This window comes from Phascolarctos cinereus, unplaced genomic scaffold (genome assembly GCF_003287225.1).
Source record: "Phascolarctos cinereus isolate Bilbo 61053 unplaced genomic scaffold, phaCin_HiC Scaffold_7;HRSCAF=346, whole genome shotgun sequence".
NCBI classification, from domain to species: domain Eukaryota; kingdom Metazoa; phylum Chordata; class Mammalia; order Diprotodontia; family Phascolarctidae; genus Phascolarctos; species Phascolarctos cinereus.
The window spans coordinates 187,777,224-187,804,363 of NW_027556180.1; the positions used below are offsets into that span (position 1 = coordinate 187,777,224).

A 27,140-nucleotide genomic window follows, 5' to 3' on the forward strand; every position below is an offset into this window, starting at 1 on the left:
GAATTTAGTATACATACTGTGGCATTAGAAAAAAGTCTGTGAAATGTACCAAAAAACAAACTGTAAAACAAAACCACAGAATGTCATATTGTGATTTAACACAACACTAAATTATTGAGTATCACCCTTTCATTTCAGGTTAGTGTTACCTTAAGGAAAAAACAATGTTGAAATGTCAGGAAATGCAACACTGAGTGCATAAAACTGATCAAGCCAACCCGTTCCACCACAAAAATCTCTGCCTCTGTTAAGCTTGGAAAGAATTCAGTGAAGATACTGGGGGAAGTTATTCTTCTTCTGGGACCTCTTGGGGGAGACATAGCCCCAAAAGTAGTTGCAATCTACTCATAAGCATGGCACACACATTCACACACACACACACACACACACACACACACACACACACACACACATCTTCTCAGGTTTGTCAAATACTGAAGTTATATTTTAAAAGATAAATACTTTCTTAAGCAGCCTAGTATTATTTGAAACTTCAGGGTTTTATTAACCCATGAAATACTTGGTATCTCAGTACAAAAATATAACAGTTTAACAATATGATACTAAAAAGAGAAAATCCTGTATCTCAGATATCCTTTTATTGCTTATACTATGCTTCAATTTATATGATAACTAAAATGATTTATGAATTTTTCCTATAAATTGCATTTAAATTTTTTTTGATATTGAAGTAATTTTTTTTAGATTCATGTGACCATCATATCAGTGAAGGTTAATATCCTATTGCCAGATAATTTTACATGTTTCAAGATGTAATGTCTGGTACTGGAATATCCTTATGATTCTGGAATTTGGGGAGAAAACTGGAATTGGACCCTGATCCAACTGAATTGAATCACTTAATTCAGTGAATTGATCACCTGAACTGATTTCTCTGTTTAGTTCACTAGCATATAAGTACTCTACCTACATATATAATATCTCCTCTACATTTTTTTAGACAGTATGTATACATAAATATACCAAGGAACCCTAGGCCTTTCCTTTGCTCCACTGAACATGGGTGTGGAACCCGCAGCCTCAAGGCCAAACATGACCTTCTACATCCTTGGGTGCGGCCTTTTGACTGAGTTCAAGTTTTACAGGACAAATCCTTTTATTAAGGGGATTTGTTCTGTGAAGTTTGGATTCAGTCAAAAGGACCTACTGAGGACATAGAGGGCCAAATGTGGGCTTGAGGCTGCAGATTCCCCACCCTGAGGACATCTGTGTCTTTCTATCTGTCCTGCAATTAATTTTTTATTTGTCTCCAACTGTAATGTGAGCTGGAGAAAGTTACTTTTTTTTTCCTACTTGCATCACTAGCATTTAGCACATAGTAAGTGCATAATAATATCATTTCATTTGTATGTTCATTCATTCATGAATTCTTGTGGCCAAGAAAAAAAAATTCCAGTAGCAAACCTTTTGATAATGACCTTCTGAATTTAGCCAGGTTTATTCTGCAATATAGCAAACATATCTATTGCTACTCTTCAAAGCCTTTGTAGTTTCATAAAACCTGTCAAAACGTATTAAGCTGATACATAGAGCCTTCTAAGTATAATGCCTTATACATAGCAGACACTTAATATTTTTTGAATTGAAGTGAATTACAAAACCTAGACTCACCTTAGTGGAGCTTACGGTTATCAAATAAACATAGGTGTAATGATAAAGCAATTATAATAGTATTTTAAACATTGATTTAAGTTTGCAAAGTGCTTTTCTAATATTTCTCATTTTATTCTCATAACAACCCTGAGAAACAGGTACTCTAATTATTTTCATTTTCTAGATGAGGAAATGGAGGCAGTCTAAGTACCCTGCAAGGTCATACAGCAAGGAACTTTCTGAAGTCACATTTGAACTCAAGGCTTTAGCACTTTATCCACTGCACCACTTAGCTGCCTAATTCTATTTTCATAATCTTTAATATTCAAATTGCTAATTGCCCAGAAGCCTGTCTTTAAAAATGACTTGATCTACTTCAGTTATTATTATTATCATTATTATTATTATTATTATTGTTATTAGAGTTCTTTATTCTAGAATGTATTTTATTTCTCCTTTCATCTAAAAGTAGCAGAAAGATCTTAAATATATCAGTTTGCCCTTCTGTCACAGAATATTTTTAAATGATCTTAAAAGTTAAAGCACCAATAAAACAATAAATTTGCAAAATCCTAAATTTGCAAAATCAAAAATAGTCTTAAGAAAATTTAAATTGTAAATTTGTTCCAAATTCTTATTAGACATGACTCAGTAATCGGTCTCTAGGTCAACAGAAAAATCCAACTATGATTTAAAGTTGATTTATTATCATTTTTGACAATGTATATTCCCCCACAGGGTAATCTCTAAAAGAATGGGGAGGTCTGGATTGAGTTATACAGTGTAGTATTATTTTTTGTCTATCAACATTATACTTATCTCCCTATCTTTCCCATATTCTTTCTTTTCATTGCACCTTTATATAAATCATATTTTTTCTTTTAAGCAATTTTTAATATAGCTAAGTTTTATTAATTACTTTTTATTTTACATTAGTCAGGTCATTCGAAATCAAAACATTATATAATCTCAATTGGCCCTCATTGCAATAATGTAATGTATTAATTTTCATCCTCCAATTCTCCTGCATTGAACAGTGACACACTTTAAGCCAGTAGTACATCAGCTCTGTCACTTAAAAAATTTTTAGGCATTACAGAATGAAGCACTGATGTACCAGAAAATAGTATAGTATCAATACCAATAATAGTATAGTATCAAAGGATATTATACTGACTATATTGAATAGTCAATAGTTTGACTATTCCCCTCAACACACAAGGTTTCCAGACTTTTCATCTATCCTCAGACTCCCCACAGCTTCCACTCTTTCATCTGAAGACCTTAGATTATATTTTAATGAAAAATTGAAGCCATTTGCCATGATCTCTACCTTTTCTCCCCCTGCTCAATTCATGCTATTCAGATTCCTTCTGCCACTATCCCTTTATTTAGTTATCTCACTTGAAGTGCCTCTTTGTCTTGCAAAAGCAAACCCTTCTACATACACAAGTGATCTTATTCTATCCAATCTTCTCCAGCCAACTGTCCACTCTTTCATTGGTATGATCTCTCACTAATTTTCAAACTTTCCAAGTCTATTGACTGCTTCCATGTTGCCTACACTCCCATGTTTCTTCATCCTTTAAAAATGAACAAACAAACCCTCACTACATCTGACTACCCCTGCTAGTTATCATTCTACATCTCTCCCCCCTTTCATGCCTAAGGATCTTGAGAATGGTGTCTACAATCAGTGCCTCTACTCTTCTAAATTTTCTTCTAAGCTCTCTGAGGCTGGGCTTCCAACTCATCATTCAACTGAAACTGCTCTTGCCAAAGTAACCAGTGATTTCCTGTTTCCCAAATCTAATTCTTATCTTTTTTTTTTTAAACCTCCCTTCAGACTTTGACATTGTGGATCACCCTCTTCTTCTGGGTACTCTCACCTAAGGTTTTTTTTTTTTTCATTTGTTTTATCTTTGTGAAAACTCTTTCATCATTCTTCTACTTGCCTGATCAATCCTTCTCAGTCTCCTTCCTTGGATCTTTATCCCAGTCATACTAACAAAGTACAGGTATCCCTCAAGGGTCTGCCCTTGGCTCTCTTTTCTTTTCTATGGTATCTTGCTTATTGATTCCATGGATTCAACTATCATCTCTGTGCAGATGATTCTGAGATCTTTTTATCCAGCCCTAACTTCTCCACTGATCTTCAGTCTCACACAACTTACTTATTAGTCATGCCAAACTAGATGTTCTCTAGATATCTTAAATTGAACATGTCCCAAACAGAACAAATTATCTTCCCTTTCCCTATTACTCTCTCAACACCTTTTATGGCAACTAGAGAGGCTGGCACCTTTCTATTTATCACTCTTCTTTGTATGTTGTCTCCTCCAGTAGAATGCAAATTCCTTGAGGTTATCTTTGATTTTTTTTTAAATTTGTTTACCCATCAGTTAGGACAATACTTGCTACATGGTTGCCAGCCTAGGTATTATCCTTTACTCTTCACTTTTGCTGAGCCCACATATCTAATCTATTGCCAAGTCCTGTTGTTGTTGTTTTTTTTACATGTCTTACGCATGTCTCCTTTTTCTGCTCTGATACATCTCCTACCCTACCTAGTGCAAATCCTCATTACCTCAAGTCTGGACAATTGCAATAGTCATCAGGTTAGTCAACCAATCTCGTTTCTTCCTAATCCATTTCATCCTCCTCTCAGATGCCAAAACGATCTTCCTAAAGCAGAAGTCCAACTATGCTATTCTCCTTCTGAATAAACTCTAATGTTTCCCTATTACCTCCAGTATTAAATGTAAAAATCCCACTGCCTGGAACAGTGAGAGGTTGTCCCTTTCATGGTAAAATTACAGGTACTCTTAACTGAATTTGGACCCTTCAATATGTTTTTTAACTTAAGAGTTCCTTTCCCCACTCTCACATAATCAACCCCATTCACACTGTTTATAGAAAATTTTAAATAATGGGTCTTTTTTTTCCACCACCTTGTGTACTCTTAGCACTTTCAGTTGGTATATGCTAAAGCAATACAGGCTAATTTTAATATAAACCTAACAAAAATAATTATGAAGGTAATACATTTATAATGAATTACAGATAGCAATTTGCATAAATTTTGAAGTATTCACACCACTGATCAACAACGTTGGTGCATTTGTATTTTACTTGCATAAAAATATATATACCCAATAGGGCAGGCTTCCAGAGAACAAGGGAGTAATCTTACCTGTTTCAAGCTGATAGGCAGCTGCAAGCTGAACCTGAGACATAGATCATCGTTAACCAATTTCCCTTATCTGGTGAATTGTGTCTGGACTCTGTAATAGCACATTATAGTCACAGACACATAAAGACAATGCAAGGAAAACAGATACTACATTACGTTTATACCTGACTCTTCTTCTGGGGCAGGCAATTAGCCATACATACAGAAAGAGAAGAGTAAAACTCCTGGAGCCAGAGAGTGCACCAAGACAAATGCATCATGTCACCATTCTCACCATTACTATTTGGCTTATGCTTTTCACATTCTCTGAACATTTTCCCCTGAGGCAGCAACAATGTTCTCACCAGACTCTCACAATCTTGAATAGTATTCTAGGATCAGCTTAACAAGACCACCCAGAGTCATCAAAAATTCACAAAACCTCTAAGATCGAAGGACATTTGTTTGTTTGTTTGTTTGTGTTTTAAATTATCGACTACAAACCATAATGGCTAGCACAGGAGTTTCTTCTACTGATGTCCTCAACAAATAGTCATCTTTTCTAAAGGGAATCCAATTCAATTTCAGATATTTTCTAAAATGTTTTTCATTATAACAATCCTAAATATGCTTCTGAAAATTTCTCCCTTTATTCTATTTCTGACCTCCTTGGCCAAATAAAATAAATCTAATCTGGATAACTTAATTATGAAAGCTTTCTGGATTACTTCTGCCTTTGAGACTTTAAAGGCCACTATAAGGTCTTCTCTTTTCCTATCAAGTAATTTCTTTTCAAGGTCAAATAGTTCTAGTGACATCAAATGATCCTCATAAAATATGATTTCTGGTTCTCTTCACTGGACACATTCACTCAATTAAATCCCCCCCCAAAAAAAAAAAACATTTATTAAGCATCTTTTATGTGCCTGGCACTATTTTAGGTGCTGGAGATACAAAAGATTAAAGTGAGATAGTACACATTTTCAATTCCTTTTGTCCTGAGTATAATCACAGCTATATTTTATCACCTTAATGTATTATACTAATAAATGCAATCCAGACCTTCCACTAGGTCTTTTTTTTTTTTGGTGGTTTTGGTGGCAGGATCAGTGTTATCAAATAAAGCGACTATATGTTCTGAAGAGATATTCATCTAGAGCCTTAACATAAAAAGACTTCAGGATCAATAAACTCATTTTTCTAGTTCTTCCCTTTCAGGGACTTTGTATCATACAAAGATACATGACAGGGTTCTAAGAACTGGTGGAGAGTAAGTGTAAGTAAGTAAGTGAGAATAAGTCACATATGTGTGTGTATGTGTATACATATATACACATACATATATATGTACGTACATACTGTGCGACCCTAGGCAAGTCCCTTTACCTCTAAATGCCCCAAGAAACACACTAGGACTATGAATTGCAAAGCAATTGCTGTATGTCTTGTTTGAATGAGTTTCAATACTAGGAACTGCCTCCACCAAACATATCACAGCTTTAATCAAAAAAGGAAATTAAAGCTGTGATGTGTTTGGTGGAGGCAATTCCTAGTATTGAAAATATATATATAATATATACGTATATATATATATATATATATATATGTATATATGTGTGTATGTGTATATATAGTATTGAATACATACATATGTATGCATGTATGTATGTGTGTATGTATGTATGTATGTATGTATGTACGTATACTGTGTGACCCTAGGCAAGTCCCAAAATAATTTATACTTAGAAGGAATTGTCTGAAAGAGTTCATTACTATTCTTTCTCCTTACTTTTTTATTTTTATTTTTTTAAAGATTATTTTATTCCAAATAATTTTACCTCTATAATAATTTCATCTCCATATAAGATTCTCTGGTACCCTCAGTGATGTACCCTGATTGGAGGAAATGAAGAAGTCAGGAGATGAGGAAAAAAAGCTGTAGATCTCAGTGCCCTGAGTCAAAGTCCAGGCTCTCTAATGATTCTATCAGTGGATGCATACTTCCTTTTGTTGTATCCTCCAGACCATCGTAGCCAAGGATCTGTTAACTTCCTCCTTGTAACCACTCCTTATGGCTACTAAAACCCTTTTGTACCTTTTACTCTAAATAAATTCTCTTGCTTCCTTGATTCTTTAGCCATCAGTAGAACCATCAGCAGAGTGTTTGGAACATAGTAGGCATGTAATAAATGAGTATTTCATTTTAGGTACTAAGCTGCTTTTTTGTGAGCAAAAATATACCATAATGAAAACTGTTTTTAATAACTTACGTGCCTGATTGTTTTGTTAAAACATCCTGAAAGTCTCATAATAGCTGGCATAGATTACAACCTCTTATACTTCAATTTCCCTTTGTTGATTTATATCCATTGACACTTTGTCTTCCTTAGAAAAAAATGACAGATAAAATAATGTCAAAAGATATACATAAATATGAATAAGTATATGAATGTGTGAATATGTATTTCTTTTTAGAAAATCAGACTAACATGCAGTAGCTGTTAGTTAGACAGTTTGAGATTTTTGGATGAAATACATATAATTGGCATTATTTAATGGATAAAATGATATCTGTAACTCAAGCTACATGAATAAAACCATGAAAGTCATTACCTGTCTTTTTGCTTTGGAAACATGGTTGCAACAGAAAAAAGTTGAAGATCGAAATTATAATTTATCACAATTTGTTATAGGAAAAAGGAATTGACTCTACCTATAGACTCAATAAAAAGAAAAGCTAATAAGCATGTCAAAGTAAGGGTAAGAATCTCTCTTCCAAGTTATTTCTAAGACTAATTGTCTTGATTTACTTTGTCTTTTCATTCCCATACTTTGATGCAAAACACCTGGCCTATCTATATGTCAGTTGCACCCTTTCCTCACAATAGCAATCTTTTCTCTCTAGTATCTTTCTTAAACAATGACTTTTTTTTACAGCATTGTGATCATGTTACTTTTATTAGAATCTTGACATAAAAGAATTTTCGAAGTGAGATCTACCTTAAAGTTCTAAGTCAAATTTCTCTTACAAACAACTTTCCTTTGTGGTCTTGCCTCTGACAGTAACACTATTCTCATGTTCCCAACCTAAATGTTATCCTCACCTCCTCTCTCTCCCTCACCTTAAAATATTCAGTCATTTTCCAGATCTTATTGTTTCTATCTCTCAAGCCTCTTATAGCAGTCCCCTTCTCTCCATTCAGTCACTATCCTAGTTCATTCCTCATCATCTTTCATCTGGACTTTTATAATAGCCTTCTCTCCTCACCTTAATCCTGCCTTCTCATTACTACCTAAGTGATTTTCTTCAATTTCAGTCTAACCATTTCACTTCTCTATTCAATAAATTTGAATGTTTCTTCTTACTCAATGACTGATAAAATCTGGCATTTCAAACTATTCATAATTCTGTTTCTAACCCATCTATCTAGCCTTACTATACATTAATACCCTTCCTATATACTACAGTCCAGCCAAACTAGCTTTCCAAATATTCCTCATATACAATATTCCATCTCTTTTCCTGTGCCTTTTCAACAGCTGTGATCCATGCCTAAATTTTACTCTTACGATTCCTTCGACTAAGTTCAAATGAAAGTACAAATAACCTGTGCCCTATTTTCAGATTCACCTAAGTATGTTCTATATATTAATGTAGGGCCTTTAAAAATCTGACCAGGGGCAGCTAGGTGGCACAGTGGACAGAGCACTAGCCCTGGAGTCAGGAGGACCCAAGTTTCAATGTGGCCTCAGGCACATGATACTTACTAGCTGTGTGACCCTAGGTAAGTCACTTAACCCTGATCGCCTCACCAAAAAAACAGAAAAAGAAAACCTGACCAACAAGACCTTTATTCTTCCTTTCCTGTCTTGACCAATGAAATATAACTTTTCTTTGCAACCTTGCCCTATATGCTGGTCCATATGCCTTCAATTTACCCTGGATCATAATAATGCAGTGAGTCGTGGTTCCTGCTTGATCCCTTAGTTTCAACACTTTAAATTATGTGTGCCTTTGACATCTGACCAGTTTACAACCAGTCTCAGCCTCCCACTTGACTAATATATTTCTGATACTACCCATCATGATCTTTTTAATTTCTGGTTGATCACTCAGCATGCCCAGTTTATTCAATGAATATTGACTGACATTAGAAGCAAACAGCATGAATTTAGTTCCCGAAGCAATATGTCAATTAGAGTCACACACACACACACACACACACACACACACTACCTTAGCTCAAATGCTACCTTCAAATATTTCCTGATTCATATAGCTTCCAAAACTAATACCTCCCCCCATTATCCTGTACTTATTGTATATCCACCTGTTATTCATATGCCATGTCCATTAGACAAGGCCAGGGACTTTTTCATTTTTGTCTTTGTAGCCCCAGTGCTTAACACAGTTTCCAGAACAAGAAAGATCCCTTTGGGTCCTCTCATCATGCATACTATTATGCGTTAGCATTTATTCAAATCCTCTTCTCCAAGCCCAACTCAATGATTTGTTAGAGCAAAGCAGCTGACATGAAATTTGAACAAAGGACATTTAATTAAAACACATTAATAAGTCAATAACAAGGAAGACTATCTTCTGCCTCATTCACAAAAGGATAAAATTTCCCAGTCTTCAACACCATTGAATAAACGGAAACTCTCCTTTCCAGATACTCATGATCCTAAAGCTGGACTCCTTACTCCCAATGACTTTTTGTTGTGGTATTCTACATCCCTTAAAGCTGTTCCTTTTTGACCCTAGAAACTGACATTTAAAAGTCTATTACAAAAAAACAAACAAACAAAACAAAACAAAAACTTGACCCTGGCTGGATCATCAGAAGTAACTTAACTTTTAAATTTTTTTGTCATTTTACCAATAAAGAAAGATGCAAAAGGATCATTTTTTTAATTCAAGAGCATAAGGAGTAGAGCAAAGGTTTGAACTCAGACTGTCTGTCTACTGCAGTATGCTACTTCTTTTAAATATTATCAATACACTTAACCTAAATGGTTTTAAGATGCCTGAAACGGGGCAGGGCTTATCAATCCATTTACCAATTTATTTCAGACTTTCCCCTGAACATCACGCTCTAAAGCATACTTAGAATCAAAGTCAGTAAATCCCAAAGGTAAAAGAGACTCATCAATGTCTTCCAGGCAGTCCAACTTCAAGCCTTATAGGAACATATTCTACAACATCTTTGACAAATGATTGTTTAAACTACCTCTAGGGTTCTAAAGAGGAAGATACTACTTCATGAACATCTATCTCTAATTCCAGCAGATTCTCTATTTCAAACAAAGGATCCCAATGGTCACTGAGAAATTTCTCCGTATCTCTTTCTCACACCCACATATTCTGTGGGCACTATTACTTGAAATGTTTAGCACTTGTCATCTTCGCTATAGCCTTCCTTGAATTTTTTTAAACATTTTGAGACTATATCATATTGCATTACTCTTTTGAAAGTATTAGACACCTTTACATGTGTAATGTAAATGTGGTAGCAATGTGAGAAAATATTAGAAATTCTTTAAATTATTAAATTAATTAAAATTCCAAAGTTACAATTCCAAAAAACATGTGTGCACACCGCCCCCCAACACATGCACACACACACACACACACACAAGAAGTGAAAGAAAAAGAAAACAAGTGGACATTCATTTTAAGACTGAAATCAGTAAATGTCAATTCTATTATATTCAAATTTCACATAATGAAGCAAATGCTTTTTGAAAAAAAATAATAGCATTGGTGTACTTTTATACAGCAAATGAGAATGTGCCCCATGCCACTGGAGCTATAAATAAGAAAGCATTTTGAACCCCAGTTGTATTACAAGAATGCAAGATGTTACCACTTGTAAAGAGCTACTTATTAGTTTGAAGAAATTTTTTTAAATGTTAAAAACTCTAAATTTTACTCTTGCACGTCAAATGAGAATTGCATTAGCTCTCACCTTTAAGCCCACATTACATGTCATATAATCCTTCTAAGCATAAAATTAGATGTCTAATTTTCATTTTCAACCTAATTTTAAAAATAGCACGTATGATGAACCATAGCTCTATTTCTCCACCTTTTTTATCCAATGCACACTACCTTTTAACTATTCACACATTTTCTCAAAGTCAAGGACTAAAAGAAGGGGTCATTTGGAAATCTCTCTAAAACATACCTTAGACTGACAATCTGACAACTTTTATTAGCATTAGGTATAGAAGCTAACAATTCATGATATGGGCTTTTTCAGACATTCTGTAGGGATGGAACTTAAAACTTATAAATTGAGATCAAACTTCTATAAAGTACTCTAGGAGTGATGAGAAACTACAATTTACAGTATAAAATCTTAACTTGATAGAATGTAAAACCACAGAGTTACTGTTAACAGCAATGAGCCATTCTCACAACATTTATATGCAGGAAAAGCTGTGGGAAAATGTCAACCCTTTCAAATTTAACTTGTAGCAATTATTCTCTACAGGAAATGGAACTGAAGATAGAAAGGAAACAATGCTCTAAGACCCCACCAGGTTCACTCAAAGGCATTGAAACATATCATTGATAACATCATCTTCATTAATCAGTGACTAAATACAATGAATCAATTGCTCTTCTACAAATGTTTGTCCCTAATACTTTTGTTTTAAAATAGTCTTCTAGAGCCTATATTTAATTGTCTAGTTAATGTTCACAGGGGAAGTAATAGGTTAATAAATGCAGCTACCATAGGTCTGAAAATGTAAAAATTATTTTCATGTTGCCATTCAAATAATTCTGTGATTTATCTGGATAGGTAGAGTCATTTTGGCAAGGAGCCAAAAAAAGGCTCAGCACAGTTTTATCTGCCTTAAGCATTTGTCAAGAAGTCTGAAACCACCTCTGCATACAATAACAATCCTTGGGCAAAGCCGACATTTACCACTCTGCTGCTAACAATTATCAGGAGAGAGAGGGACAGAGGGAGGGAGAGAGAGAGAGAGAGAGAGAGAGAGAGAGAGAGAGAGAGAGAGAGAGAGAGAGAGAGAGAGAGAGAGAGAGAGAGAGAGAGTATAAAATACACATAATAAAATATACATATATACATTGTGTGTTATTACTTTATAGAAAACTCATTTTCATATATTTAATTTTTCAAAAACACTCAACAGTAACAGACTGCAAAAAATCAGCAATTTAAAAAAATATGATCATCTGTAACTTTCTTTGCTTAAATGACGGGAATATGTGTATAGAGTAAAGTGCTATTGAAGAGGTCTAGGACTTTTGATGTGCTGCAAACCCAAAATCGCGGTACCAGGCCCTGCTAAATGAATTCAACTCAAATCGTCTTCAGCCAGAGGAAAAGTTTATTAGTGATAAATCGCATTGGCCAGGTGAAACCAGTCAGGAAGAGTGGGCATGAGAAAAGCTCAGCCTTTGGGGCATGAGAGATTCTCAGCCATTAAGGCCTGTGAGGAAGGGCGGGCATGAGAAAGTCTCAGCCTTTTGAGCTTGAGATTCTCAGTGTCTGAATGGGGGCCAGGGTGGAATTTTTATACACTGAAGTGACTTTGGGTGGCCAGAGGTAAGGGGCTGGGAAAAGGGTCTAGGTGAGAATTCTGATTGGAAGATCTGAGAGATTGAATAGACAATGGGAATAGCTAATGGAGGGAACAGGAAGGCAGAAGTTTGAAAGGCATCTGCACAAGATCAAAGGGTGGGGCTAGGACTTTCAAAGGGAGATAAGGGGAGTTGATAAGGAACCCTTTGAGACCAGAGTAAGGCCTTTCTGGGGCCTATACACAAAAGGGAGACAGATTCTTTTAGGCACATCTGAATAAGATTAAGAGGTAAGGCTAAGGCTTTCAAAGGGAGATGAGGGTCTGGGGCCTGTAGACAAATGGGAGTCAGATACCCTTTGGTGCAAGGGGCAAAGATCTTGGCTTGGTCCCCGCCCCCATCACTATAGGGATATAAGTAAAAGATTCAGTAAAGATTTCCTTTCTAGTAGTTTCTGATAGGTTGTTGCACTTGGGAAAATAATATAATGTAGTAGAAAGAGTGAGGGAACTAGAACAAAAAAAAAAAACACAAAAAACCCAACAACCATGTGAGCGAGACCAAATCACTTTGCTCTTCCAGGCCCAAATTTTCTTATCTACAAGATGAAGGCATCAACTACCTTATCTCTTCTAGCTCTAATATATGCTTCTGTGATTTCTCTTCAGTTCAGCATCTTTTTTGTCCAGTTGTTTCAGTTATTTCTGACTCTTGGTGACGCCATTTGGGATGTTCTTGACAAAGATACTGGAGTTGTTTGCGTTTCCTTGTTAGATCATTTTATAGACAAGGAACTGGTGCAAACAGGGCTAAGGAACTTGCCCAGGGTGACACAGCTATTAAGTAACAGAAGCCAAATTCGAACTAAGAAGATGAGTCTTCTTGACTTCAGGCTCAGCACTCTAGCTCCACTGGGTCACTTAGCTGCCCAAATTATCTTTTACTCACACCAAATATATTTATTCTTTTTTATCTGTGTAGTAGGTAGACTACTGGATAGGAGTCTGGGTTTCCCATGATGGAGAAGACTGAGGATATATTTATGTTATGGAAAATAAAGAAGGGCAGAATTACTGGGGTCTGTTTACTTTGGCCTGAGCCAAGTTTGTTTTCCATTTTTCTTCATATTCCTTGGGCAAATCAGAGCCTAGTGAGTACTAGCTGAGTAACTGATATTTCGTAAATGAGTATTTTGCACACTCTTAAGGTTTTTAGCTAAAGCCATATTTTATGTAAATGCTATGGCCTTAGATAATATTCCTTATAAAACTGATAAAGTTCGTAACTGGATAAGCATCAACAAAGTCACATTGCTATGACTTTCCTCTTTGATTGGTTCCTGAACCCATGTTAGTAGTCCCTGGGGCCCTAAGTCTTTCAATAGCTGTTTGATGATACATATACATCTGAATTCATTCACCTGAATAAGGAAAGGATGGGAGTTAGGTTTTTCAGCATTACTCCTAAGTAAAATTTTGACATTAACAAACTTTATCTGTGTACTCTCAGAATTCCCTTTCTTTGATCTTTTCCATACACCAGGGTGTTTCTTCACTAATTTTTTATATTCAAACTTAAAATGATCTCCAGCCATTCCCCAAATCCATCCATCAATCAAGAAACACAAACATATTTTAAGTGTTTACTAAGCGTTAGGGGTATTTGGGGTATTCAAGGAGGGCTAGCACCTATGGTACAAGCCCTTTTCAGGGCTTCTCATCCAGCTTTGGTGTCTCATCCAACTCTCATCAATGGCTCCAAGAAATTGTAGCATGCACAGTAGCCACACCCTGGTAAAGTAGTCTTGGCAGATGTGCTAAACCAGTTTGAAGGTAATTGACAGGCCTCAAATCTGTCAGTAAGTTAAGGAGATGTCTACCCTAAGCACATGAAGAATTCGCCCTGGAGGAATGGGTGAATGAGAGCAATCTGTTCCAGTGGCCATGAAAGCAGCAGAAGAATGCACTATGGAATGCCTAGAGGTTGGTTAGACATTGAAGACACTAACAGAATCCACTGCATCCAGAGCCATTGACAGTTGTCTTGACTTTTGTCTTGCCACTGGATTTTAATGAAGAGTTACGGTAATGACTTTTCACAACTCTGCTTCATTTAAATCTAATTCATGTGCCAGTCAAGACAATACCCATCATCTACCATTTTGTTGTTTTATTATTTCATTATTGAGCATGCTAATATTTTCATATCTTACTATTTTGCCTACTTTGAAGTCTGATTGCAAGGGATAAACGACAAAGAAGCAGGTGCAAATAAACTGGGAGTTGTAGTCACAACCTAGCCACAGGTGGTCCAGGGTCATCTTCTCACTGGACTAAAGCATCAACGTCTGAGCAGCTTTATTTAAGGATCACAGTGCTCACCTTCTGGCATGAGGAAAGGACTAAAAAAGGTGTTCTAAAAATTGTCTGCTTCATCCAACCCTGACCTGCTTACCCTGTGGTCAAAACACACAAAAAAGGTACCACAAGCTTTTGCAAATATGATTCCACTCAACATCAGTGCATGGAATGTGTGCACACTCATGGACAAAAGGAAATCCAATAGACCTAAAAATGAACAGCTTTTGTGAGAAAATTCAGCAGACACTATAACAAAACAACAGCCCTGAATGAAAAGATTGGAAAATAAAGGCCAGCTTACTGAAGTCACAGCTGGATATGCTTTTTTTTTTCCTAAAGAGGCCATAGTGGTGAAGAATTCTATAAAGCTGTTGAAAGTTTTGCAATTTGATCTTACCTAGTCAGCAAGCCCTTATACATGAGGACTTGTGGAAGATCATGGTGAAATTTGGTTGCATGAAGAAGTTCATCAGTATTGTACACTAGTTTCATGATGGCATGCTTGCACCGGTTCTAGATGAAAGAAGTTGCTCTCCAAATGTGGAGCATTATGCAAAGCATCATGTTGTCAGATACCTTTAATGAGGATGAAAATAGCATCAAAGTCACCTACCACACTGATGGTAAACTATTTAACTTGAAAAGGCTACAAACCAAGTCTAAAGAAGAGAGACAGCTGGTGTATAACTTTTTGTTCACAGATTACTGTGTACTCAATGCAGTCTCTAAGACTGAGATGCAACAGAACATGGACCAATTTTCTTTTACTTCTGCTATTTTTGGCTTGACAATCAACACCAAGAAAATAAACATTCTTTACGAGTCAGCACCACACTATCCATACACCGAACCACTGATTACAGAAAATGGGAGAAATTTTGAATGCTGTGGATGATTTCACTTACCTTGACAGTGTACTTTTCTAGAGATGTCCAAAAAAATGATGAAGTTGATTAATGTTTCTAGAACCAGCTCAGCACTTGGAAGGCTCTAAAAAAAAGTGTGGAAGAGAAGAGGTATTATGCTGCCTACCAAACTGAAGGTCTACACAGACACTGTTCTGACTTCATTCTTGTATGACTGTGAAACTTAGACAGTCTACCTGTACCACATTAGAAAATTAACCACTACCACTTAAATTGTCTTAGGAAGATTCTGAAGATTACCTCACAAGATAGGGTGCTAGATACTAAGGTTGTTTTCTAAGCTGAACTGCCAAGCATTCAAATTCTACTGCAGAAAGCTCAACTATTTTATAGTTACAAAAAATAATCACAAGATTCATTTGGAAGAACAAAAGGTACGGAATATCAAGGGAACTAATGAAAAGAAATGCAAGGGAAGGTGGCCTAGCAATTCCAGATCTTAAATTGTATTATAAAGCAGCAATCATCAAAACTGCTTGGTACTGGCTAAGAAACAGAGTGGTGGATCAGTGGAATAGGTTAAATATGCAAGACACAGTAGTCAATGACTATAGTAATCTATTATTAGTAAACCCAAAGACCCCAGCTTCTGGGATAAGAACTCAATCTTTGAAAAAAAAACTGCTGGTAAAACTGGAAAAAAGTATGGCAGAAACTAAGCATGGACCAAAATCTCATACCATATATACCAAAATAAAGTCAAAATGGGTAAATGATTTAGATGTAAAGGCTGATACTATAAGCAAACTGGGAGAACAAGGAAGAGTTTACTTATCAGATCTATGGAGAAGAGAAGAATTCATGACCAAACAAGAGGCAGAGAACATTACAAAAAGTAAAATGGATAATTTTGATTACATTAAATTGAAAAGTTTTTGCACAAACAAAATCAATGCAACTAAAATTAGAAGGAAGAAAGAAAGTTGGGAAAGAATTTTTACAATCAGTCTCTCTGATAAGGGCCTCATTTCTAAAATATATAGAGAATTAAGACAAATTTATAAGAATACAAGCCATTCCCCAATTGATCAATGGTCAAAGGATATGAACAGACAGTTCTCAGATGAAGAAATTGAAGCCATCTATAGTCATATGAAAAAATGCTCTATATCATTATTGATTAGAGAAATGAAAATCAAAACAACTCTGAGATACCACATCACACATATCAGACTGGTCAACATGACAAAACAGGAAAATGATAAATGTTAGAGAAGATGTGGGAAAATTAGAACACTAATGCATTGCTGGTGGAGTTGTGAAATGATTCAACCATTTTGGAGAACAATTTGGAACTATGCCCAAAGGCCTATAAAAATGTACATACCGGGGGGCAGCTAGGTGGCGCAGTGGATAAGCACAGACCCTAAAGTCAGGAGGACCTGAGTTCAAATCCGGCCTCAGATCAAACACTTGACACTTACTAGCTGTGTGACCCTGGGCAAGTCACTTAACCCCAATTGACTAAAAAAAAAATTTTTTTTTAAATGTGCATACCCTTTGACCTAGCAATAGCACTTCTAGGGCTATATCCCAAAGAGATCATACAAATGAGAAAAGGACCCACATGTACAAAAATACTTATAGCAGCTCTTTTTGTGGTGGCAAAGAATTGGAAATTGAAAGGATGCCCATCAACTGGGGAATGGCTGAGCAAGTTGTGGTATACGAATGTAATGGAATACTATTATGCTATAAGAAATGATGAACAAGATGACTTCAGAAAAACCTGGAAAGACTGGTATGGTATGATGCTGAATGAAGTGAGCAGAACCAAGAGAACGCTGTACGCAATAACAGCCACTTTGTGCGATGACTAATATTGACAAACTTAACTCTTCCCAGCAATACAAGAATCTAAGATATCTGCAGAGGCCTCGTGATGGAAAATGCTATCCACATCCAAAGAAAGAATTATGAAAGTTGAATTGCTATTTTTTTCTCTTCTGTTGAGTTTTGTTTCCTCTTTCTGATGGTTCCTCTTATTGGTTTTAAAATGTGAAAATATGTTTAATAGGAATGTAAATGTATAGCCTATATCAGATTGTGTGCTGTCTTTGGGAGGGTGGTGGGGAAGAAGGGGGAGAAAAATTTTAAACTCAAAAGCATATGAAAGTGATTATTAATAAATCAAAATAAATTAATAAAATGTAAAAAAAAATTTAAAAATCAAAAAAAAAGAAAGTTCAACTATGATGGGCTAACTATGTAGCCTGAATGTCATAGAGAACTCAAACAAAGTAAGGGCTCACACAGAAATCAGAAGTTGTACAAGGACACTCAAGTTGTCTTTGAAGAACTTTAGCAATGACTATGAGACATGGGAAACACTGACAGAGAACTCAACTTTAATGGGCTGGCTATGCAGCCCAAATGCCACAAAGAGCTCACACAAAGCAAGTGCTTACACAGAGTTCAGAAGAAATGGTATAAGGACAATCTCAAGGTCTCTCTGAAGAACTTTAATATCAATTGTGAGACATGAGAGACACTGCAGAAGCCTGCCTAGCATGGGGTGCCAGAATCAAAAAAGGTGATGTTCTCCATTAGCAAAGTAGAATCACAGTACACAAAAGAAACATGAGTTGCACAAACCTGGAGAAATATCTATCCCAAATGTTTAGATGGACTCTTTGTGCCCAACCTATGGTAGAGCCTTCCAAGCTCATACTGGACTGACCAGCTGCAATCGAACACACTGTACCTTAAGCCAAATATTGTGATTTCATCGTTCTTAGAGCAGGAAGTACAAACAACAGTAGCAGCAGCAACAACAACAAAAGCAATTATGTACTAGGGTTTGTGCTAGGTACTAAAGATAAAAAGACAAAAATGAAATAGCTCCTGTTCTAAAGGAGCTTACGTCACATACAAAACAAAATGCCACAATCCCCAATCCAAATCTTCAATCAGGGAAAATATGAAACTCATTTCATTAGGGCTATTTGCTTTTTAAGCCTCATTTCTAATTGAGAAGTTTCATAAATCAGTAAGCAGGGAAAGAAGGAATTTTTTTGTGGGGGGGGATTTAGAGGATTCTAGCCCTGATGAAATTTTTCAAAGTATGAGACAGACTGTTTTCCTCACTCTTAAAATGAGCTGTGTTTTTTGATTGTGTGTTTTGTTTTGTTTTGCTAGCAATATTTGTGGTAGGTGAAAACATTTTTCTATAACTGTAGAAGTACCAGTTAAAGTTTTATATAAATCATTTTTTCACGTTTTTTTCTAGAATAGGTGTCATCTGGGTTTGGTAAAACATTCTTCAGTGGAAGGACACTTAACAGAAAAAAAAATAGGTATATTCCATGAATTTCAGTGTAGGCCAAGAAATATTTTGCCTTCATAATTTAGTGTGCAGGCCAGATAGAACAGGGAACTGACACTGAGTTATTGTTCCCTATGAGCCAAAATGTGTGCTGTTTTGCTGTCCTTAACAAAAAATATGAAAAGTGTCACTCTGATGGATTCAGTAGTTATACCATATGCCAGGATGTTGTATTGGAAATATCTTAGGCTAAGTAGCTCACACAGCCATGCTGTTTATGATATGCTGATATGTAACGGATGCTAATAGGAATCCAGAGCTCCTCTTTAACACCAGTGAAGCCCCCACGGGATTATAAACACAGTGTAGCATCCTTTTAGTAAATAAAGGTCCAGCAAGTTTGATGGTATTCTGCCTAAAGGTCAAGCTTACCAGTCTTAGTGATAACTTCAAGGCTTATGAGTCACATACAGACATTTAACAAAAGATATTTGTCTGCAATTATGTTTTGATTAGGTCCTGATGCTAATATACCATCTGTGCAAGTAAAGCTACAATCTCTCAATTGCTTGCCCTTTTTATTTTCTTTTTCGAACTTGACATTTAGCTGCTTGCAATACTTGGTGAACTCTATTTACCAATGGAGAAATGAAACCCTTATCTTATCTAGAAATGACAGAGTTCTAAATGACACCTCAAATACAGAACTCTTATCCTTGGGACTGAGGATTTGTCAGGCCTTAGCATTTACTTGTAGTATAAACAAGCAATAAAATATATAAATTTTATTGTCCAGCATCATGTGTTTGTAAGACTTACTTAATGGACAGTTAAGAAGAATTGGAGAGTTACCTGTAGGACATTACCATTATCTGGTGAAAGAAAAGGATTTCTGGATAGTGCAGCAAGCACTATAATTTCTAGGAATTATATAACATATTCTACTTCCTATCACTAAGAATATTTTAAATGTCCAAATATTAGGACACAGTTAAAAATCTTTGCATTGCATTAAGCTTAGATAACTTGCTATTTTACTATTTACTGCATGCGTTGAGTGAATTCAATTTCAGTCTTTCATAAAAATTCATTAAAGGCAGATAAAAATTTGGACAGTTCTTTCTTTGTAACTTTTTAAAAAATATATTTATTTTGCTAAATATTTCTTATTTTTAAATTCACTTTAAATTCATTCAGTTTTTAAACTTTTGAGTTCCAATTTTTTCACTCCCTCCTCCCACTCCTTGAGAAGACAAGCAATATAACACTAATTATACATGCAAAATCATGAAAAACATTTCCCTATTAACCATGTTTCAAAAGAAAACAGAAAAAACCCCCACAAAAACAAGAAAAATAAAGTGAAAAACTGTGCTTCAATTTATACTCCATGTTCATCAGTTCTCTCTCTTGGGGGGGGATAATATTTTTCTTCAGGAGTCTTTTGGATTGGTCTTAGCTCATTGTCTTGATTGGAGTAGCCAAGACTTTCACCGTTGAATATCCTTACAATACTGTTACTATGTACAATGTTTTCCTGGTTCTGCTCTTTGTACTTTCCATCAGTTCATATAAGCTCCCAAATATTTTTCTAAAACCATCCTACTCATTATTTCTTCTACCACAATAATATTTCATCACAGTCTTATGCCACAAGTTGTTGACATTCCCCAATTTATAGGCATCCCTTCAATTTCCAATTCGTTGCCACCACAAAAAGAACTGCTATAAACGTTTTTTGCATAAATGGGTTCTTTTCCCCTTTTCTTTGATCTTTTTGAGATATAGACCTAGTAGTGAAATCAAAGGGCATGCCATTTAATTATGAATTGTTCTCCAGAATTGTTGGATCAGTTCACAACTTCACTAACAGTACATTACTGTCTGTATTTTCCCATGCCACCTTTAGGACTTGTCAGTTTTTTCCCCTTTTTGTCATGCTAGCTAATCTGATAGATGTAAGGGGATATCTCAGAGGTTTTTTTTTCAAAATTTGAATTTATCTAATCAGTACATTAGACCATTTTTCATATGACTATTGATAACTTTGATTTTTTCTACTAAAAACTGTCTTTTCATATCCTTTGACCATTTTTCAGTTAGAGAATGGCTTTTACTTTCACAAATTTGGCTCAGTTACCTATATATTTAAAAATTAAGTTTTTATTAGAAAAACTTAGAGTAATTTTTTTCTTCCTGTTTCCTGCTTTCTTTCTAATATTGGTTACATTTTAGTCACTTCTGAAAAATAAATTTTTCAAATTAAAAGCATTTATTTTCTTTCTTTCTTACCTTTTACCTATTCTCCACTACTTTTAAAAATATGTATCACATGTACTTTAACCAATGAAATAATTAGATATGGGTATAGGGGAAATATGAATACATTTTTAATTCTCTTGAAAGCACATATAGAGTTCTGATGCACTCTTTACATATAATCATGTATTTTAAATATGTTTGCTATGCTGGCAAAATTAGTAACAGCTAATTTTCTTGGGTAACTGAGGGCAGAATAGGAGGTATCAGGTATGAATTACACTAAAAGAATTTCAAGCTAAAGACTAAGAAGACCATTAGAAGATGTGTCAATGTAAATGCTGAAGCATATTAGAGGTTGTGTTATCCTCCTTATTGAAAGTATTCAAAAATAGATTAGAGAAGAGACAATCATTACAGAGATAGGTGGCTTGGTTGATCTTTCCCTACAGCAGGTCAAAGATCTTGAAAGAACATGCTTAATCTTTGGAAGGACATGCCTATTGAAAAGTTTTTTTGTCTTATCTTCTCTCCATAAAAAGACCCCCAACTTACTCTACATATGTTTTCAATGTGAATGAAAAGAAGCTAGGTGTTACATACCAGTCAGGGGGCAGGTCTCATCAGCATCAAGAAAAAAGGGAAAGAAAAAAAATGACACTCTTCACTTACCCATTAGGAAAGGAAAAGAAAATTCTATTAACAAGTTTTAGGATACATGCTGCATTCAGCTAAGGTTGTGTGAGGCATAGAGTTGAAAAAAAATAAAAAGAAAAATAAGGAAAATTGGAGGGAAAAGTAATAGGCCCTAGGAAGGAGAGATTATTCTAAGGGAGTGTGAAATGAGATTGACTCTAGATTCTTGATGCAAGAAAAGCATCATATTATCAGTCTCATAATATATTTCCTGTTGATAAGAGGAGCTATTATTTTCATTGCGTATTTTTCTATTCAATCAAAATTTCCCATTGAAAACATCAGTTCACCGTTCCATATACCAGCTTTTTAAATGAGATAAAGATTGTAACCATGAAAACATGAATATGTATCTTAAATTTTCTTGTAACTGTTATTATTATTCTAAAGCACACTCTTATTTTGGGAGGGTCTAGATCTGGAATTTCATCAGTGTACTGAACTTTGGTGTGGAAACACTATTGGAAAAGATAGTCAGCATGTTTATAACCTACAGTGTTAGGGACTTTCATGCCTCCTTAGGGAGGCAAATAAAGGTTAGGTTACTTGCCTAGGATCATACAGCTAGCATTTCTTAGAAGTTGTCCTTGAACTTCTTAAATCCAATCCTAGACCTCTATTCACTATGTTACCTTCTTTTTCTTGTACATAAAAAATACAAATTCTTTGTTAATTTCATTTTCAGTCAATAATAAAGAATGACCTAATATTCCTGATAAATCCATATAATTTCATTTATTTGTTATTATAATGGGTATGGTTCATATTTAGATAGTATTAGTTTGCTAAGTTGGTGATCATCCTGTGAAGGACAGCAGGAAATGAATGCCTTTCAGGAGATAACATGTATAGACATTCTGTTTGGCCTACCAAGTGGCTGGGAAGAATTTTGTTTTGTGATAGGCTGCATAGTTGGAACTGTCAACATCTTTTAGAATAATGCTCAGCAGAGACCATGACTTTTCAAGCATTTGTGTCTGAAGGAAGATATGAATCTTCACTTATACCATGGGGTAAGGGGAAAGAACCTTAGGGCGTCCTCCACATACACATACACACACACACACACACACACACACACACACCCATGTGGCCTCCAAGAAATGGACCCATGCCTTTGGTCTTTTTTTCTTTTATTTTTATTGTTGGTACAAGGAAAGCAGTCTCTCATCCAGCCACATAGCTTAAGCCAAGGTGATCAAGGAGTCTAGGAAACCAGATCAGCCAGCCTAGCAGAATCAAGGGTCCCAGGTCTCTAACTGAACAGAAATTGGATCCAATGCTGAGTTTGGATATGACCTTGGTTGGATTTGATGTCTCAGATACTGGAGGAAGGAGGCCGGAGATTGTAACACGTCTGACTATGAAAGAGGGGGCCAAAGTAAACCATATCATGTTTTTATATATTTTGAATCATTTAATCTCTTATTTAGATTGTTCAACTAGTAGCTCATATTCATTAGTTCTTTCTACTTTTGTGCTTATTCAAAAAATGAGCTTCTTGAGGATCTCAGAAAGAAAGAAAAGAAAAGAAAGGAGGGAAAAAAGGAAGGAAGAGGCAGGAAGGATAATTATCAGAAGTTCTACTGTTTTTAAAACTATGGAAGACATCTTGTACCTTGGAAGAAACTTTGTATAAAAATTGTTCAAACAATAGTTTTTACCATGAACATCTGCAGTAATCAACTTGAAGTTATAAAAACTAACTTCATCGTCTTGATCAATTAGACTCACTTGAAAAAAAAAAGTGATCCTTAAATGTCTGAAACTATAAGAGGCAAGTTTTGTTTCTTTAGGTCTCATGACTAGTGTTCTGCCAATATTGTGTATATTGAATACACCTAATACCATGACATCTTACCATTTTTTCTTCAAAACGGTTTCATTCTTCTTCTCAGCTCTTCAAATGGAAAAAAAAAAAAACCCACTTTAATCAGGTTCTTGCCAACCACTGCAATACCCCTCAGAGAGATAAAGAAATATGCGTATATAAAAATAAATTTGTGATGCAGTCACATATCCCTATTTTTCACAGTATTAAATTGTACTTTGACTGTAAATCCAAAATGTTCATAAAAATCCCCATTGATTATAGTTATGTACTAACAAAAGATAAATAAAATCTCCTTTTTTGATTCTTTATGGGTTTGAAGTGAGGTAGATTTCAAAATGGCACTTATCATTCTTGGTTTGATTTCTTGATATAGGTTCTCTTTGGGCAACTGATAATAAATTGATTCTTATACAAAATATTTGTGTTCCATATTAAATACATCTGATGTATATCAGATCTCAAACAAGACCGCACTGTTTGGGAATCCTCCTTGGCTTAGTTTCAGCATACATTGTTAGCTCTTGTATTTGTTCACGAGTCATGACATTCCTTAACCTTGAAATTTCAATTGGAATCTTTGCTCCTTAGACACCTACCAACAAGTCATCAGATTCTTCTGCTCTACCTAATGAAAATGTGCATTCAGAGACCCCAGTGAGTACCACTCTTCAACACAGCTTAACTTGAGGAACACTTAGTAAGCAGGCTAGGGAAGAAGGGTCATCTTGTGCAGCTGTTTATTTGTAAATTAACATGCTTAATTTCATTTAACACAGTTTTAAAAGCCCACTTTGGATCCAGGCTCATTGATCGTTAAGCCTTAACTACACAGATTGCTATAAAACCTGTCCTAACTAAAGCCTTTCTTTGGGCTAACTATCTGAGCCTCTAAGTCTGCTGATATTAATCACAATGAGGACATTTAGGGTCACCAACACCTTTAAATAATACATCTGTTACTTCTAAAAATGACTTTACTCCAAGTTAATGGCTATTTATTATCATAACTAAAATAAATTAGGAGGTTTCTTTATTCACTTGTGTCCCCCAAATGAAAAGCTAAAATGAGTAAGATGAATGAGATTTCTGATTTGCTCATTTTGTTGAGAGATAAATATATAATATATCATAATAATTAATGTGTCCATTGCTAATTAAAAACAATATTCCTGATTATCATTTCTGATGTAAGTTTGTATCTGGGAGCCTCAGGAGGAGGAATGAGCAGATTTTTAAAACCAATATCTAATCATCATCTTGTTACATTTTTCCCCTTCCTCTTCAGCTTTCTATGTGAATTCAAGTATTAGGGAAGGGGAAGATTTAATTTAATGTCTAATCTGGCACTAAGTACTGCTACTACATTTTCTTCCTCATGGCAACGTTTTGGATATTATGTGAACAAACAATTCAGAAAAGATTTTTGGAAGGTTTTTTACTGGGGAGGTTATTCTTCCTAATGAATCTTGATACTGGGATTCTGAAATGATTTTTTTTTTTTGGCTAGGCAATGGGGTTAAGTAACTTGCCCAGGGTCACACAGCTAGTAAGTGTTATGTGTCTGAGTTCACATTTGAACTCAGGTCCTCCTAAATCCAGGGCCGGTGCTGTATACACTGTGCCATCTAGGTGCTCCAATGATTTTTTTTTGTATCATTTAGGGTCTCTGTTGATGTTTTCGTGTTGAGAGAGATGGCATTCACAAAGAATTGGCTCAGGTCCTTTGGGTGGATTTCTTATGGGGGTGGGTGAGGGGCAAGGATTGAGGTCTGTGCATTTTCATAGCTAGTGGAAGGGGGCAGCTAGGTGGCACAGTGGATAGAGTACCAGTCCTGAAGTCAGGACTATCTGAGTTCAAATCCAGCCTCAGACCAAACACTTGACACTAGCTGTGTGACCCTCGGCAAAGTCACTTAACCCCAATTGCCTAAAAATTAAAAAAAAAAAAAGACATAGCTAATAGAAGCCAGTAATACCAGAGGGGAGCACAGAAAACACTAAGCTCAGGGACAGTTAGGTGCCGCAGTGGATACAGCACTGGCCTTGAAGTCAGGAGGACCTGAGTTCAAATCCGGCCTCACACCAAACACTTGACACTTACTAGCTGTGTGACCTGGGGCAAGTCACTTAACCCGGATTGCCGCACTTAAAAAAACAAAATAAAACAAAAAAAACCCCACTAAGTTCCTACACCAAGATGAAGAAAGGGTGGGGGCAGGTGGTGTAGGAAGACATCATAGTATGTTGGCAAGAGTATTGGATTTGGAGTTAGAAGACCTTCCCTTTCAAGTCCTTGCTTTGAGACTTAGTTTCTGTGCTGTTTGGGGCAAATAACTTAGCCTCTCTGGCTATTATTTTCTTCTATCAAATGATCTGGTTGAACTAAATGGTCTCTAAACTCCCTTCCAGCTCTTCATTTTTGATCCTTTGATCCTGTAACACTATAGCGTAAGAGAATTAGCACTAGATTAGTTATTGATAATGAAGACCAAAGTTCTAGCTCTGAGTTATGCTAATAAGTAGCATATTAGCTAAAAGCACTTTAAGTTCTTTAAGTCTCAGTTTCTTTATCCCACACTTCAAGTTCCTTTTATGTCTTTACCCATTAAAATGTATGGTCTTTGAGGGCAAGACTATCTTGCTTGCTTTTATTTGAATACCCACCAGAGTTTAACATATGACTAGAATAGGCTTTTCATCAATGTTCTCTCTTGCTTATATTTGCATGCCCAGAGTTTAACAAGATATCTAGAAAAGAGTTTGTTTCTCTGTTTCTGTCTCTTCCATTTTACCTCCACCCTCCAAGAGAAAGTATCTTTGGAAATGGAGAAGTAATAAAGTTCTTTCTAATGAGATCAGATCATCCATTGTTATCACTAGTATTAGAAATAGTAATCTATAATAATAAGTTAACAAAAAAATTAGGACTGTTATGATTACTAACTGTCTTTTTCTCCATCCTATTTCCCCTCTCTTTACACTTTTCTCTCTCCTTTCTCCATTTCCCTCCTCATAAGGGTTCTGCTTCTAACCACTGCCTCCTTCAATGTGCCCTCCCTTCCATCAGCCCCCTCCTTTTTCTTTCCCCTTTCCCCTACTACTTCTTCTCTCTGCTGCCATAGGTCTTTGCACTTCTGTGTGTATGTATACCTCTTCTAAATGCCATAAAAAGATAACAGTTCTCAAGACTTACAAATATCATCTTCGTATATAGGGATATAAACAGTATGACCTTATTGAATAACATTTTTTTCTTTCCTGTTTATGTTTTTATCATTCTCTTGAGTCTTGTATTTGAAGATCAATTTTTTTTTTGCTCAGCTTTGTTTTTTTTTTCATTAGGAAATTTTGGAAGTCCCCTATTTCATTGAAGATCCATCTTTTCCCCTGTAAGATTACATGCAATTTTGCTGCGTACTTGATTCTTGATTGTAATCCAAGCTCCTATGATTTCCAGAA

General features: G+C 35.6%; 1 long non-coding RNA gene across 2 annotated transcripts in view; it reads right to left on the minus strand.

The window, feature by feature from the left end:
• Positions 1–27,140, minus strand: part of LOC110201824 (uncharacterized) — a 582,260-nt gene that overhangs the window by 274,995 nt on the left and 280,125 nt on the right. For both annotated transcript variants that reach the window (XR_013483436.1, XR_013483435.1), the window contains exons 2-3: positions 15,607–15,691; positions 15,099–15,277 (exon numbers count right to left, since the gene is read on the minus strand). This is a non-coding gene — a long non-coding RNA (uncharacterized LOC110201824). The remainder of the gene's footprint in view (positions 1–15,098; positions 15,278–15,606; positions 15,692–27,140) is intronic.